Source organism: Pelodiscus sinensis, chromosome 6 (assembly GCF_052426305.1).
Source record: "Pelodiscus sinensis isolate ZL-2025 chromosome 6, ASM5242630v1, whole genome shotgun sequence".
Classification (NCBI taxonomy): domain Eukaryota; kingdom Metazoa; phylum Chordata; order Testudines; family Trionychidae; genus Pelodiscus; species Pelodiscus sinensis.
In genome coordinates this window covers 122,509,300-122,521,722 of record NC_143057.1, presented here as the reverse complement: position 1 = coordinate 122,521,722, position 12,423 = coordinate 122,509,300, and the positions used below count along the sequence as shown (strand labels likewise).

The 12,423-nt window shown below is 67.1% G+C and overlaps 6 non-coding genes across 6 annotated transcripts; all 6 read right to left on the bottom strand.

Moving 5' to 3' along the window:
* Positions 1–598: 598 nt before the first annotated feature.
* On the bottom strand, positions 599–670 carry TRNAP-AGG (transfer RNA proline (anticodon AGG)). Its single transcript has one exon. It is a non-coding gene; the product is annotated as a tRNA-Pro (tRNA).
* A 1,907-nt stretch (positions 671–2,577) lies between these two features.
* TRNAP-AGG (transfer RNA proline (anticodon AGG)) lies at positions 2,578–2,649 on the bottom strand. Its single transcript has one exon. It is a non-coding gene; the product is annotated as a tRNA-Pro (tRNA).
* A 1,896-nt stretch (positions 2,650–4,545) lies between these two features.
* Positions 4,546–4,617, bottom strand: TRNAP-AGG (transfer RNA proline (anticodon AGG)). Its single transcript has one exon. It is a non-coding gene; the product is annotated as a tRNA-Pro (tRNA).
* Positions 4,618–6,523: 1,906 nt separating this feature from the next.
* Positions 6,524–6,595, bottom strand: TRNAP-AGG (transfer RNA proline (anticodon AGG)). The gene has a single exon. It is a non-coding gene; the product is annotated as a tRNA-Pro (tRNA).
* Positions 6,596–8,497: 1,902 nt separating this feature from the next.
* TRNAP-AGG (transfer RNA proline (anticodon AGG)) lies at positions 8,498–8,569 on the bottom strand. Its single transcript has one exon. It is a non-coding gene; the product is annotated as a tRNA-Pro (tRNA).
* A 1,889-nt stretch (positions 8,570–10,458) lies between these two features.
* On the bottom strand, positions 10,459–10,530 carry TRNAP-AGG (transfer RNA proline (anticodon AGG)). Its single transcript has one exon. It is a non-coding gene; the product is annotated as a tRNA-Pro (tRNA).
* Positions 10,531–12,423: the final 1,893 nt, after the last annotated feature.

Below are 12,423 nucleotides of genomic sequence, written 5' to 3'. Positions count from 1 at the left end.
CAGACGTGGTCCTGAGGGCAGGAGCCGGTCGGAAGACCAAAGGGAGGAGGCGCCCGCCAGACCCCTTCTGTGACCTTCAGCACGTGGAGGGGGGCCCACTGTTGTGGCTGTGGAAAAGCCATTGGCCAGATGGACCCTGTCGCGTGAGAAAGCCCCCCGTCCGTGCAGGACTCGGTCCTCCTTTCGAGGCAGACGCCTCGGCCCGCCAACCAGGCGGCAGCTTGGCAGGAAAGACCGACCGTTCAGGGTAGCTGGGTGCCTCCCCTGTGCTTCGTTGTTGCGCGGATGTTGCTCCACGGGCCCACTACGCTGCGTAGCCGTTCCCGCCAGAGGCCGGCTCGCTGTTGGCTGGGCCTGACTCCCGGAGCTGGAGCTTGAAGGAGAGGCGCAGAGCCAACGCCGGCATCTTGGAGTACCACAAGGACACGGGCACACGAGTAGCGTAACGTGAATGGGCGAGCGGGGCACCCAGCGGGAAGATGGGTTGGGGCGCTGCTCCCGCCAAAGAGGGGGCCCCGTGACCTATCCGCAGGGCTGAAGTAAGAAAGAGGAGAGCCACAGGCGAGCGAGCGGGCCAGCCCCAAGCAGGAGAGGACCAGGGCTTGTCCGGGAGTTGAACCCGGGACCTCTCGCACCCTAAGCGAGAATCATGCCCCTAGACCAACAAGCCAGACCTGGGGGCAATCTGGCTCCTGGCAGGCCTCACGAATTTGGCGGAAAGAGCAGGCAGCCGGAGGCACAAAGCGCAAAAGGCCCACGCCTCCGGGCACCTTTCCAAGCTGGCCTCCCGGGGCGGTCCATCCCGCTGCGAGAGCAAGAAAGAAAGCTCATTCGCGGCCTGACCTGGCTCGCACGCCACGCCGCGGCACGGCACAGCACGCACGTGGGGAGGAAAAGGCCGGCCAAAGTAGGCCCGGGACACCGGCAAGCACGCTCGTTGGCCGGGCCTCGTCCGGGAGCTCGGCGCTGGGCCTCTGCCGCCCCGAGAGCACCGGGCCGCCTTTGGCCTGGCTGCTCGTCCTCAAGCTTCTGGCCCGAGATCAAGCAGGCTGTAAAGCGTCTCCCATCCCGAACGGCGCTCCGAGTGCGCCACGCCCGGCGGGGGGGGGGGGCGGGGGCTGTCCCCCGAGAGCCGGGGGCCTCGTGCGCGGCTGCAGTTTTCCAGCTGAGCTGCCAGCTCCGCCGCGGGCCTCGGGGCGGCAGCGTCTGCCCCTGCCCGGCGGGCGGATGGGCTCCGGCCGCCTCCCAGCCTCCGCCTCCTCCCCCGGCCGACCCTTTGGCCCCTCCCCTGCCTTCGGGTGCCCACTAGAAAGCACCTCCCCCCACCGCTTCCGCTAGAGCTGAGCCATTAAGCCCTGCCACCGGGGCTCGTGCCGGAGAGCGCCGTCCCCCCCGTTGGGGGACAGCGGGCGGCCGGGAGGAATTCCGGCCACCAGGTCACCCCATTGAATCCAATGGGGGACCACAGCCGACCACTTCCCGCCGCGCCTCCTCCAGCCATGCCTCGGCAACCAGCTTGCCGTGCCCCCGTGCCCACCTTCCGGCTCCCTGCTCAAGCCGCCTCTCAATTCAGACCGTCAGCCAGCAGCAGCTCGAGAGAAAAAGGGCAAGAAGGCCACAGCTCAGCGGGAAGTGGCAAGGGCTTGTCCGGGACTCGCACCCGGGACCTTTTGCTCCCAAAGCAAGAATCATGCTCCTAGACCAACAAGCCACGCGCGGCATGCCTCCTGGTTCTGGCTTCCCAGCGGGAAAGGAACAAGCGGCTGCTAGCTGTGCGGCGGAGTCCGGAAGAGAGAGAGAAAGAAAGAAACAGAAGGCGAGTGCTCCCCTTGCTAAAGCAATCAGTTCCCCGCAACAATGGCGTCGTTCTCGGGGCACGCTTGCAGCAGAGGTGGAATCGTCGGCCGTCTGAAGTCCGGCGCCTGGATGACATCCTCTCCCGGGACGGGCCTTCCAGCCCTACAGCCGTCAGTTCCTAGCAGACGTGGTCCTGAGGGAAGGAGCCGGTCGGAAGACCAAAGGGAGGAGGCGCCCGCCAGACCCCTTCTGTGACCTTCAGCACGTGGAGGGGGGCCCACTGTTGTGGCTGTGGAAAAGCCATTGGCCAGATGGACCCTGTCGCGTGAGAAAGCCCCCCGTCCGTGCAGGACTCGGTCCTCCTTTCGAGGCAGACGCCTCGGCCCGCCAACCAGGCGGCAGCTTGGCAGGAAAGACCGAGCGTTCAGGGTAGCTGGGTGCCTCCCCTGTGCTTCGTTGTTGCGCGGATGTTGCTCCACGGGCCCACTATGCTGCGTAGCCGTTCCCGCCAGAGGCCGGCTCGCTGTTGGCTGGGCCTGACTCCCGGAGCTGGAGCTTGAAGGAGAGGCGCAGAGCCAACGCCGGCATCTTGGAGTACCACAAGGACACGGGCACACGAGTAGCGTAACGTGAATGGGCGAGCGGGGCACCCAGCGGGAAGATGGGTTGGGGCGCTGCTCCCGCCAAAGAGGGGGCCCCGTGACCTATCCGCAGGGCTGAAGTAAGAAAGAGGAGAGCCACAGCCGAGCGCACGGGCCGGCCCCAAGCAGGAGAGGACCAGGGCTTGTCCGGGAGTTGAACCCGGGACCTCTCGCACCCTAAGCGAGAATCATGCCCCTAGACCAACAAGCCAGACCTGGGGGCAAGCTGGCTCCTGGCAGGCCTCAGGAATTTGGCGGAAAGAGCAGGCAGCCGGAGGCACAAAGCGCCAAAGGCCCACGCCTCCGGGCACCTTTCCAAGCTGGCCTCCCGGGGCGGTCCATCCCGCTGCGAGAGCAAGAAAGAAAGCTCATTCGCGGCCTGACCTGGCTCGCACGCCACGCCGCGGCACGGCACGGCACGCACGTGGGGAGGAAAAGGCCGGCCAAAGTAGGCCCGGGACACCGGCAAGCACGCTCGTTGGCCGGGCCTCGTCGGGGAGCTCGGCGCTGGGCCTCTGCCGCCCCGAGAGCACCGGGCCGCCTTTGGCCTGGCTGCTCGTCCTCAAGCTTCTGGCCCGAGATCAAGCAGGCTGTAAAGCGTCTCCCATCCCGAATGGCGCTCCGAGTGCGCCACGCCCGGCGGGGGAGGGGGGCGGGGGCTGTCCCCCGAGAGCCGGGGGCCTCGTGCGCGGCTGCAGTTTTCCAGCTGAGCTGGCGGCTCCGCCGCGGGCCTCGGGGCGGCAGCGTCTGCCCCTGCCCGGCGGGCAGATGGGCTCCGGCCGCCTCCCAGCCTCCGCCTCCTCCCCCGGCCGACCCTTCGGCCCCTCCCCTGCCTTCGGGTGCCCACTAGAAAGCACCTCCCCCCACCGCCTCCGCTAGAGCTGAGCCATTAAGCCCTGCCACCGGGGCTCGTGCCGGAGAGCGCCGTCCCCCCCGTTGGGGGACAGCGGGCGGCCGGGAGGAATTCCGGCCACCAGGTCACCCCATTGAATCCAATGGGGGACCACAGCCGACCACTTCCCGCCGCGCCTCCTCCAGCCATGCCTCGGCAACCAGCTTGCCGTGCCCCCGTGCCCACCTTCCAGCTCAAGACGCCTCTCAATTCAGACCGTCAGCCAGCAGCAGCTCGAGAGAAAAAGGGCACGAAGGCCACAGCTCAGCGGGAAGCGGCAGGGGCTTGTCCGGGACTCGCACCCGGGACCTCTTGCTCCCAAAGCAAGAATCATGCTCCTAGACCAACAAGCCACGCCCGGCCTGCCTCCTGCTTCCGGCTTCCCAGCGGAAAAGGAACAAGCGGCTGCTAGCTGTGAGGCGGAGTCCGGAAGAGAGAGAGAAAGAAAGAGAAGGCGAGTGCTCCCCTTGCTAAAGCAATCAGTTCCCCGCAACAATGGCGTCGTGCTCGGGGCACGCTTGCAGCAGAGGTGGAATCGTCGGCCGTCTGAAGTCCGGCGCCTGGATGACATCCTCTCCCGGGACGGGCCTTCCAGCCCTACAGCCGTCAGTTCCTAGCAGACGTGGTCCTGAGGGCAGGAGCCGGTCGGAAGACCAAAGGGAGGAGGCGCCCGCCAGACCCCTTCTGTGACCTTCAGCACGTGGAGGGGGGCCCACTGTTGTGGCTGTGGAAAAGCCATTGGCCAGATGGACCCTGTCGCGTGAGAAAGCCCCCCGTCCGTGCAGGACTCGGTCCTCCTTTCGAGGCAGACGCCTCGGCCCGCCAACCAGGCGGCAGCTTGGCAGGAAAGACCGACCGTTCAGGGTAGCTGGGTGCCTCCCCTGTGCTTCGTTGTTGCGCGGATGTTGCTCCACGGGCCCACTACGCTGCGTAGCCGTTCCCGCCAGAGGCCGGCTCGCTGTTGGCTGGGCCTGACTCCCGGAGCTGGAGCTTGAAGGAGAGGCGCAGAGCCAACGCCGGCATCTTGGAGTACCACAAGGACACGGGCACACGAGTAGCGTAACGTGAATGGGCGAGCGGGGCACCCAGCGGGAAGATGGGTTGGGGCGCTGCTCCCGCCAAAGAGGGGGCCCCGTGACCTATCCGCAGGGCTGAAGTAAGAAAGAGGAGAGCCACAGGCGAGCGAGCGGGCCAGCCCCAAGCAGGAGAGGACCAGGGCTTGTCCGGGAGTTGAACCCGGGACCTCTCGCACCCTAAGCGAGAATCATGCCCCTAGACCAACAAGCCAGACCTGGGGGCAATCTGGCTCCTGGCAGGCCTCACGAATTTGGCGGAAAGAGCAGGCAGCCGGAGGCACAAAGCGCAAAAGGCCCACGCCTCCGGGCACCTTTCCAAGCTGGCCTCCCGGGGCGGTCCATCCCGCTGCGAGAGCAAGAAAGAAAGCTCATTCGCGGCCTGACCTGGCTCGCACGCCACGCCGCGGCACGGCACAGCACGCACGTGGGGAGGAAAAGGCCGGCCAAAGTAGGCCCGGGACACCGGCAAGCACGCTCGTTGGCCGGGCCTCGTCCGGGAGCTCGGCGCTGGGCCTCTGCCGCCCCGAGAGCACCGGGCCGCCTTTGGCCTGGCTGCTCGTCCTCAAGCTTCTGGCCCGAGATCAAGCAGGCTGTAAAGCGTCTCCCATCCCGAACGGCGCTCCGAGTGCGCCACGCCCGGCGGGGGGGGGGGGGGGGGCTGTCCCCCGAGAGCCGGGGGCCTCGTGCGCGGCTGCAGTTTTCCAGCTGAGCTGCCAGCTCCGCCGCGGGCCTCGGGGCGGCAGCGTCTGCCCCTGCCCGGCGGGCGGATGGGCTCCGGCCGCCTCCCAGCCTCCGCCTCCTCCCCCGGCCGACCCTTTGGCCCCTCCCCTGCCTTCGGGTGCCCACTAGAAAGCACCTCCCCCCACCGCTTCCGCTAGAGCTGAGCCATTAAGCCCTGCCACCGGGGCTCGTGCCGGAGAGCGCCGTCCCCCCCGTTGGGGGACAGCGGGCGGCCGGGAGGAATTCCGGCCACCAGGTCACCCCATTGAATCCAATGGGGGACCACAGCCGACCACTTCCCGCCGCGCCTCCTCCAGCCATGCCTCGGCAACCAGCTTGCCGTGCCCCCGTGCCCACCTTCCGGCTCCCTGCTCAAGCCGCCTCTCAATTCAGACCGTCAGCCAGCAGCAGCTCGAGAGAAAAAGGGCAAGAAGGCCACAGCTCAGCGGGAAGTGGCAAGGGCTTGTCCGGGACTCGCACCCGGGACCTTTTGCTCCCAAAGCAAGAATCATGCTCCTAGACCAACAAGCCACGCGCGGCATGCCTCCTGGTTCTGGCTTCCCAGCGGGAAAGGAACAAGCGGCTGCTAGCTGTGCGGCGGAGTCCGGAAGAGAGAGAGAAAGAAAGAAACAGAAGGCGAGTGCTCCCCTTGCTAAAGCAATCAGTTCCCCGCAACAATGGCGTCGTTCTCGGGGCACGCTTGCAGCAGAGGTGGAATCGTCGGCCGTCTGAAGTCCGGCGCCTGGATGACATCCTCTCCCGGGACGGGCCTTCCAGCCCTACAGCCGTCAGTTCCTAGCAGACGTGGTCCTGAGGGAAGGAGCCGGTCGGAAGACCAAAGGGAGGAGGCGCCCGCCAGACCCCTTCTGTGACCTTCAGCACGTGGAGGGGGGCCCACTGTTGTGGCTGTGGAAAAGCCATTGGCCAGATGGACCCTGTCGCGTGAGAAAGCCCCCCGTCCGTGCAGGACTCGGTCCTCCTTTCGAGGCAGACGCCTCGGCCCGCCAACCAGGCGGCAGCTTGGCAGGAAAGACCGAGCGTTCAGGGTAGCTGGGTGCCTCCCCTGTGCTTCGTTGTTGCGCGGATGTTGCTCCACGGGCCCACTATGCTGCGTAGCCGTTCCCGCCAGAGGCCGGCTCGCTGTTGGCTGGGCCTGACTCCCGGAGCTGGAGCTTGAAGGAGAGGCGCAGAGCCAACGCCGGCATCTTGGAGTACCACAAGGACACGGGCACACGAGTAGCGTAACGTGAATGGGCGAGCGGGGCACCCAGCGGGAAGATGGGTTGGGGCGCTGCTCCCGCCAAAGAGGGGGCCCCGTGACCTATCCGCAGGGCTGAAGTAAGAAAGAGGAGAGCCACAGCCGAGCGCACGGGCCGGCCCCAAGCAGGAGAGGACCAGGGCTTGTCCGGGAGTTGAACCCGGGACCTCTCGCACCCTAAGCGAGAATCATGCCCCTAGACCAACAAGCCAGACCTGGGGGCAAGCTGGCTCCTGGCAGGCCTCAGGAATTTGGCGGAAAGAGCAGGCAGCCGGAGGCACAAAGCGCCAAAGGCCCACGCCTCCGGGCACCTTTCCAAGCTGGCCTCCCGGGGCGGTCCATCCCGCTGCGAGAGCAAGAAAGAAAGCTCATTCGCGGCCTGACCTGGCTCGCACGCCACGCCGCGGCACGGCACGGCACGCACGTGGGGAGGAAAAGGCCGGCCAAAGTAGGCCCGGGACACCGGCAAGCACGCTCGTTGGCCGGGCCTCGTCGGGGAGCTCGGCGCTGGGCCTCTGCCGCCCCGAGAGCACCGGGCCGCCTTTGGCCTGGCTGCTCGTCCTCAAGCTTCTGGCCCGAGATCAAGCAGGCTGTAAAGCGTCTCCCATCCCGAACGGCGCTCCGAGTGCGCCACGCCCGGCGGGGGAGGGGGGCGGGGGCTGTCCCCCGAGAGCCGGGGGCCTCGTGCGCGGCTGCAGTTTTCCAGCTGAGCTGGCGGCTCCGCCGCGGGCCTCGGGGCGGCAGCGTCTGCCCCTGCCCCTGCCCGGCGGGCAGATGGGCTCCGGCCGCCTCCCAGCCTCCGCCTCCTCCCCCGGCCGACCCTTCGGCCCCTCCCCTGCCTTCGGGTGCCCACTAGAAAGCACCTCCCCCCACCGCCTCCGCTAGAGCTGAGCCATTAAGCCCTGCCACCGGGGCTCGTGCCGGAGAGCGCCGTCCCCCCCGTTGGGGGACAGCGGGCGGCCGGGAGGAATTCCGGCCACCAGGTCACCCCATTGAATCCAATGGGGGACCACAGCCGACCACTTCCCGCCGCGCCTCCTCCAGCCATGCCTCGGCAACCAGCTTGCCGTGCCCCCGTGCCCACCTTCCAGCTCAAGACGCCTCTCAATTCAGACCGTCAGCCAGCAGCAGCTCGAGAGAAAAAGGGCACGAAGGCCACAGCTCAGCGGGAAGCGGCAGGGGCTTGTCCGGGACTCGCACCCGGGACCTCTTGCTCCCAAAGCAAGAATCATGCTCCTAGACCAACAAGCCACGCCCGGCCTGCCTCCTGCTTCCGGCTTCCCAGCGGAAAAGGAACAAGCGGCTGCTAGCTGTGAGGCGGAGTCCGGAAGAGAGAGAGAAAGAAAGAGAAGGCGAGTGCTCCCCTTGCTAAAGCAATCAGTTCCCCGCAACAATGGCGTCGTGCTCGGGGCACGCTTGCAGCAGAGGTGGAATCGTCGGCCGTCTGAAGTCCGGCGCCTGGATGACATCCTCTCCCGGGACGGGCCTTCCAGCCCTACAGCCGTCAGTTCCTAGCAGACGTGGTCCTGAGGGCAGGAGCCGGTCGGAAGACCAAAGGGAGGAGGCGCCCGCCAGACCCCTTCTGTGACCTTCAGCACGTGGAGGGGGGCCCACTGTTGTGGCTGTGGAAAAGCCATTGGCCAGATGGACCCTGTCGCGTGAGAAAGCCCCCCGTCCGTGCAGGACTCGGTCCTCCTTTCGAGGCAGACGCCTCGGCCCGCCAACCAGGCGGCAGCTTGGCAGGAAAGACCGACCGTTCAGGGTAGCTGGGTGCCTCCCCTGTGCTTCGTTGTTGCGCGGATGTTGCTCCACGGGCCCACTACGCTGCGTAGCCGTTCCCGCCAGAGGCCGGCTCGCTGTTGGCTGGGCCTGACTCCCGGAGCTGGAGCTTGAAGGAGAGGCGCAGAGCCAACGCCGGCATCTTGGAGTACCACAAGGACACGGGCACACGAGTAGCGTAACGTGAATGGGCGAGCGGGGCACCCAGCGGGAAGATGGGTTGGGGCGCTGCTCCCGCCAAAGAGGGGGCCCCGTGACCTATCCGCAGGGCTGAAGTAAGAAAGAGGAGAGCCACAGGCGAGCGAGCGGGCCAGCCCCAAGCAGGAGAGGACCAGGGCTTGTCCGGGAGTTGAACCCGGGACCTCTCGCACCCTAAGCGAGAATCATGCCCCTAGACCAACAAGCCAGACCTGGGGGCAATCTGGCTCCTGGCAGGCCTCACGAATTTGGCGGAAAGAGCAGGCAGCCGGAGGCACAAAGCGCAAAAGGCCCACGCCTCCGGGCACCTTTCCAAGCTGGCCTCCCGGGGCGGTCCATCCCGCTGCGAGAGCAAGAAAGAAAGCTCATTCGCGGCCTGACCTGGCTCGCACGCCACGCCGCGGCACGGCACAGCACGCACGTGGGGAGGAAAAGGCCGGCCAAAGTAGGCCCGGGACACCGGCAAGCACGCTCGTTGGCCGGGCCTCGTCCGGGAGCTCGGCGCTGGGCCTCTGCCGCCCCGAGAGCACCGGGCCGCCTTTGGCCTGGCTGCTCGTCCTCAAGCTTCTGGCCCGAGATCAAGCAGGCTGTAAAGCGTCTCCCATCCCGAACGGCGCTCCGAGTGCGCCACGCCCGGCGGGGGGGGGGGCGGGGGCTGTCCCCCGAGAGCCGGGGGCCTCGTGCGCGGCTGCAGTTTTCCAGCTGAGCTGCCAGCTCCGCCGCGGGCCTCGGGGCGGCAGCGTCTGCCCCTGCCCGGCGGGCGGATGGGCTCCGGCCGCCTCCCAGCCTCCGCCTCCTCCCCCGGCCGACCCTTTGGCCCCTCCCCTGCCTTCGGGTGCCCACTAGAAAGCACCTCCCCCCACCGCTTCCGCTAGAGCTGAGCCATTAAGCCCTGCCACCGGGGCTCGTGCCGGAGAGCGCCGTCCCCCCCGTTGGGGGACAGCGGGCGGCCGGGAGGAATTCCGGCCACCAGGTCACCCCATTGAATCCAATGGGGGACCACAGCCGACCACTTCCCGCCGCGCCTCCTCCAGCCATGCCTCGGCAACCAGCTTGCCGTGCCCCCGTGCCCACCTTCCGGCTCCCTGCTCAAGCCGCCTCTCAATTCAGACCGTCAGCCAGCAGCAGCTCGAGAGAAAAAGGGCAAGAAGGCCACAGCTCAGCGGGAAGTGGCAAGGGCTTGTCCGGGACCTCTTGCTCCCAAAGCAAGAATCATGCTCCTAGACCAACAAGCCACGCCCGGCCTGCCTCCTGGTTCCGGCTTCCCAGCGGAAAAGGAACAAGCGGCTGCTAGCTGTGAGGCGGAGTCCGGAAGAGAGAGAGAAAGAAAGAGAAGGCGAGTGCTCCCCTTGCTAAAGCAATCAGTTCCCCGCAACAATGGCGTCGTGCTCGGGGCACGCTTGCAGCAGAGGTGGAATCGTCGGCCGTCTGAAGTCCGGCGCCTGGATGACATCCTCTCCCGGGACGGGCCTTCCAGCCCTACAGCCGTCAGTTCCTAGCAGACGTGGTCCTGAGGGCAGGAGCCGGTCGGAAGACCAAAGGGAGGAGGCGCCCGCCAGACCCCTTCTGTGACCTTCAGCACGTGGAGGGGGGCCCACTGTTGTGGCTGTGGAAAAGCCATTGGCCAGATGGACCCTGTCGCGTGAGAAAGCCCCCCGTCCGTGCAGGACTCGGTCCTCCTTTCGAGGCAGACGCCTCGGCCCGCCAACCAGGCGGCAGCTTGGCAGGAAAGACCGAGCGTTCAGGGTAGCTGGGTGCCTCCCCTGTGCTTCGTTGTTGCGCGGATGTTGCTCCACGGGCCCACTACGCTGCGTAGCCGTTCCCGCCAGAGGCCGGCTCGCTGTTGGCTGGGCCTGACTCCCGGAGCTGGAGCTTGAAGGAGAGGCGCAGAGCCAACGCCGGCATCTTGGAGTACCACAAGGACACGGGCACACGAGTAGCGTAACGTGAATGGGCGAGCGGGGCACCCAGCGGGAAGATGGGTTGGGGTGCTGCTCCCGCCAAAGAGGGGGCCCCGTGACCTATCCGCAGGGCTGAAGTAAGAAAGAGGAGAGCCACAGCCGAGCGCACGGGACGGCCCCAAGCAGGAGAGGACCAGGGCTTGTCCGGGAGTTGAACCCGGGACCTCTCGCACCCTAAGCGAGAATCATACCCCTAGACCAACAAGCCAGACCTGGGGGCAAGCTGGCTCCTGGCAGCCTCACGAATTTGGCGGAAAGAGCAGGCAGCCGGAGGCACAAAGCGCAAAAGGCCCACGCCTCCGGGCACCTTTCCAAGCTGGCCTCCCGGGGCGGTCCATCCCACTGCGAGAGCAAGAAAGAAAGCTCATTCGCGGCCTGACCTGGCTCGCACGTCACGCCGCGGCACGGCACAGCACGCACGTGGGGAGGAAAAGGCCGGCCAAAGTAGGCCCGGGACACCGGCAAGCACGCTCGTTGGCCGGGCCTCGTCCGGGAGCTCGGCGCTGGGCCTCTGCCGCCCCGAGAGCACCGGGCCGCCTTTGGCCTGGCTGCTCGTCCTCAAGCTTCTGGCCCGAGATCAAGCAGGCTGTAAAGCGTCTCCCATCCCGAACGGCTCTCCGAGTGCGCCACGCGGGGGGGGCGGGGGCTGTCCCCCGAGAGCCGGGGGCCTCGTGCGCGGCTGCAGTTTTCCAGCTGAGCTGGCGGCTCCGCCGCGGGCCTCGGGGCGGCAGCGTCTGCCCCTGCCCGGCGGGCAGATGGGCTCCGGCCGCCTCCCAGCCTCCACCTCCTCCCCCGGCCGACCCTTCGGCCCCTCCCCTGCCTTCAGGTGCCCACTAGAAAGCACCTCCCCCCACCGCCTCCGCTAGAGCTGAGCCATTAAGCCCTGCCACCGGGGCTCGTGCCGGAGAGCGCCGTCCCCCCCGTTGGGGGACAGCGGGCGGCCGGGAGGAATTCCGGCCACCAGGTCACCCCATTGAATCCAATGGGGGACCACAGCCGACCACTTCCCGCCGCGCCTCCTCCAGCCATGCCTTGGCAACCAGCTTGCCGTGCCCCCGTGCCCACCTTCCAGCTCCCTGCTCAAGACGCCTCTCAATTCAGACCGTCAGCCAGCAGCAGCTCGAGAGAAAAAGGGCAAAAAGGCCACAGCTCAGCGGGAAGTGGCAAGGGCTTGTCCGGGACTCGCACCCGGGACCTCTTGCTCCCAAAGCAAGAATCATGCTCCTAAACCAACAAGCCACGCCCGGCCTGCCTCCTGGTTCTGGCTTCCCAGCGGGAAAGGAACAAGCGGCTGCTAGCTGTGAGGCGCAGTCCGGAAGAGAGAGAGAAAGAAAGAGAAGGCGAGTGCTCCCCTTGCTAAAGCAATCAGTTCCCCGCAACAATGGCGTCGTGCTCGGGGCACGCTTGCAGCAGAGGTGGAATCGTCGGCCGTCTGAAGTCCGGCGCCTGGATGGCATCCTCTCCCGGGACGGGCCTTCCAGCCCTACAGCCGTCAGTTCCTAGCAGACGTGGTCCTGAGGGCAGGAGCCGGTCGGAAGACCAAAGGGAGGAGGCGCCCGCCAGACCCCTTCTGTGACCTTCAGCACGTGGAGGGGGGCCCACTGGTGTGGCTGTGGAAAAGCCATTGGCCAGATGGACCCTGTCGCGTGAGAAAGCCCCCCGTCCGTGCAGGACTCGGTCCTCCTTTCGAGGCAGACGCCTCGGCCCGCCAACCAGGCGGCAGCTTGGCAGGAAAGACCGAGCGTTCAGGGTAGCTGGGTGCCTCCCCTGTGCTTCGTTGTTGCGCGGATGTTGCTCCACGGGCCCACTACGCTGCGTAGCCGTTCCCGCCAGAGGCCGGCTCGCTGTTGGCTGGGCCTGACTCCCGGAGCTGGAGCTTGAAGGAGAGGCGCAGAGCCAACGCCGGCATCTTGGAGTACCACAAGGACACGGGCACACGAGTAGCGTAACGTGAATGGGCGAGCGGGGCACCCAGCGGGAAGATGGGTTGGGGCGCTGCTCCCGCCAAAGAGGGGGCCCCGTGACCTATCCGCAGGGCTGAAGTAAGAAAGAGGAGAGCCACAGCCGAGCGCACGGGCCGGCCCCAAGCAGGAGAGGACCA